The sequence below is a fragment of the Aythya fuligula genome, chromosome 2, assembly GCF_009819795.1.
Source record: "Aythya fuligula isolate bAytFul2 chromosome 2, bAytFul2.pri, whole genome shotgun sequence".
Lineage (NCBI taxonomy): Eukaryota > Metazoa > Chordata > Aves > Anseriformes > Anatidae > Aythya > Aythya fuligula.
This window is the reverse complement of record NC_045560.1, coordinates 128,486,324-128,489,913: the sequence shown is the minus strand read 5'-3', so window position 1 is coordinate 128,489,913 and position 3,590 is coordinate 128,486,324. Positions and strand designations below refer to the sequence as shown.

The 3,590-nt window shown below is 32.1% G+C and overlaps 1 long non-coding RNA gene across 1 annotated transcript; it reads right to left on the bottom strand.

The window, feature by feature from the left end:
- Positions 1-1,338: 1,338 nt before the first annotated feature.
- On the bottom strand, positions 1,339-3,389 carry LOC116486391. Its single transcript, XR_004252948.1, has 3 exons — positions 3,339-3,389; positions 2,740-2,831; positions 1,339-1,573 (listed from the first exon to the last, which is right to left on the bottom strand). It is a non-coding gene; the product is annotated as an uncharacterized LOC116486391 (long non-coding RNA).
- Positions 3,390-3,590: the final 201 nt, after the last annotated feature.

Sequence of the window (3,590 nt, the reverse complement as noted above, 5' to 3'; positions counted from 1 at the left end):
ATAAATAGTTTTTCTTCTTCAGAATCCTAATTAATATTCTTCCTTTCATCCAACTCTTCATAAAACCTAATGATTTCTAAGCTGCTGAATGTCCAGATTCCTCTTATCATGTTGACAAGTATCACATTTTGTCCCCTTGTTTCTAGTTCAAACTGCTTCTAGTCTCATGTCTAATAATTCATTTTAAATACCTTAAGGATAAATACCTTTTTATTCTGTATTTGCATGTTACTAGCTTAACATAGGCTTATGACAGAAGTACTATGATAAGGCAAGTAATAAGGAATAGAAAATGATTTTTATTTCCAGATTAAAAGACATACCAGTAGCAGTTCTAATGGATCAGATGATAAATTTGCAGATTTAATTAAGTACACATTAAAACTTTGATTTAAAAAAATTGTCACTGGGCCTGGGCTTATTAAAAAAAAAAAAAAAAAAAAAAAAAAAAAAAAAAGTCACTAAGTATAACATAGGAAAACTATTTAGAAAGCGGCAGAAATGAGTGTAATGTTTCCAAAGAAACAGAAAAGTAATTATTACCAGAGAATTTTGTCATGAAAACAATTTTCTCTTCTACACTTTATACTAGTGAGGTTAGAAGTAAAGCTTGGTTTAAATATAAAATTCATTAAAATTCTTAGAGACATTGCTACTCTGGATAGACAGAAGCAGAGTTAAAAGGAAAGGTGAGGCTCTCATCATGGACTGTGCATGTGTATCATATAAATATATGAGAACTCTGATGCTCAATATTTAATATACATTTCTGTTTATCACCAGCATCATTATGAAATAACAGTATGAAAGCATACTGTTATATCTTGTAAAGGACCCTTAACATAGAGCAATAATTAAAAGTAGGTTTTATAGACAAATTACATATATGAAATGTTCAAATACATGTCATTCTCCAAAACACTTCCTTCTTGCCCTAATTTTCAATATTGGCATTCACAGAGAGGATAAGCCTACTTGTAAACATTCCCATAGTCATGCAACACATAATAGTTTCAAGTGACACAAGATAGAAACATTTTTTTATTATTTGACAAATTGACACTGACTGGTGCATACCCCACACATCAGTACATGCCTGGGGACAACTGGCTGGAAATAGATCATTGTGGACATGCTGGATGTGACAACTTGGATAAGTTGAACATGAGCAAGCAACATGCCCACATGGCAAAGAAAGCCAAAAGCATCGTGGGCTGCATTAGGAGGAATGTTGCCTGCTGGCCAAGGGAGGTGATCCTTCCACTCTCCTCAGTACTGGTGAGGCCACATCTGGAGTACTGTGTCCTGTTTTGGACTCCCCAGTATAAGTGACATGGACATATTGGAGAGAGGCCAGTAAAGGGCCAAACAGATCATGAAGGAAATGGAGTATCTCTCATATAAGGAAAGTCTGAGAGAACCGGGACTGTTCACCTTGGTGAAGAGGAGACCCACAGGTGTCTTGTCAATGTATACAGAAAACAGAATTTATCTAATGGGGAAAATAAAGCAGATGGAGACAGATTCTTCTCAGTGGTGTTCACTGGCAGGGCACCTCAATGATTCTGTGATTCTTCATTGCAATGGAAAAAAAGAAAAACAAAACAACAGAACAGAATAAAACAGAACAGAACAAAAGAAAACAAAACAAAACACACTGCAAGTTAGCAACAGGAGTTAAATTCACAGTTTAGTATCATGTTTCTTGAAGTGTGAATATTTACTACAAATATTAATAAAAATACATGGTTGGCATCAAACTTGTAATAAATATTCTTGCAATTTATAGAAAAATCCACAGTTTCTCTAGTATGGGAATTATTAATTCAAAATACACCATCCAACTATAACATAATAAAATTATTGATATTAAATAACAAAATATTTTTCAGATCAACTAAATATATGGAACAGAAATAGCCAAAATCAATACAAGTCTTGTTTCAGTAAGCTTTAGCCAAACCAAATTTTTACTATTCTTGAGGCTTTTTTTTTTTTTTTTTTTACTCTTTCTTGTCTTAACAAAAAATGTGAAATGATTCTAGATGGTAATTAAAGATGAATATGCCAACACTCACATCTGTCAAAACTGTATCAACCTCAGCCACAAAGTAAAGGATTTTTCCATACTGCAGTACTGTTGATGTGGCAGCATGAAAAGATTTCACTGTATTTCCACATGAGGAAAAATTTTAGATAGAAAAATTATCGGTAATGGCATTTGTTGTTTTCTTGCTCTATCACTATGCACAAATAAAATCTCTTAAAGACAGCTCTATTTTTATACCCACCACTAATCAGAACAGCAAAAATTTCTCAAAACCAAAAGGTCTTGTCAATCAAGAAAAGTATTAAGACAGCATCTTGCTAACACGTTTCATAGTCAAAAATTCCAGAGTAAATTAATATCTAGAAATAAGCATAGAGATATCTAGAAATCAGCCTAGCATATAGTATATTATAAAGAATATAATAGGAGAAAGAAAAATAAAAATGAGCAAGACAGGAAAGATACAAATAGGTGAATTAAACTATATGTAAACAATATTTCCCTAATTCATATTTCCTTTTCTGTTTGCAGCTTGCTCATCAGAATTCCTTACATATATAAAAACATTCATACATACATATGAATGGGAATGTATATGAAGATGCACTGCAAAGTAGGGTGGAAATAATTTCCAAAGGAAGCTGTGTATATTTATTTAGTAGTACCTACTAAATATAAATATTGGTTACCTGGCTTTCTTAGTGCTCTTGATGTAAGATTCCATTTCAAGTGTTTTGTTTTGTTTTGTTTTTTCCAGAAATTAAGGAAGACTTAGAACAATCTGTATAAACCCAGAAAGAAATCTTAGAGTACAAGGCCTCAAATATTATGTTGATTTATAACTGTGAAGTGATAATACAAAAAAAAAAAAAAAAAGGTATATTTTATGAAAATGTCTATATAATTCCCATCTAAATAAATGGAAGTGGCTTAGAGTCTGAGCATTGTCTAGCATGGATTTTCACTATGAGAGAAAATAGATATATGATAGAAATTTGAATAAATGACTAGAAGACACTAACTTTTATACAGTGAAAAGGAAGGGAAACTAATGAAAGGGATAATAATTATAATAAAATACTTTAACAAGAACCTGTTTAGAAAGTATGGTGCATATGGGTTACTTATTAATTTAAAATTGCAGCATACTAGATTAAGACAAAAACAAGTAATAGTAATAGGGTTGGCTAGAAATAATTGTTTTGCAGGGAAAGTGATTGCAAAAGATAACTACAATTATGAGATGTAGAATTTGATACAGGAAACATGCAATGGAAAACTCACCTACCTGCAGGAAGGAATAACGAGGAGTCGAATACATCCAAACTACAGATTGAGAATAACCTCATTGTAGTAGATTTTTTTTTTGGTAAATCCTGAAAGAGGAAAACCAACCATAGTCTTCTTTGCATTTTGTTAACTTATCTTTTCAATCTTATCTTGGCAGATTTTCTATCTGGTTTCATACTAGAAAGTAGGATGGCACCAGATTAGTTATATGCTGAAAGTGCAGATGGCAGAACTGAAGCTCAGCTGTTAC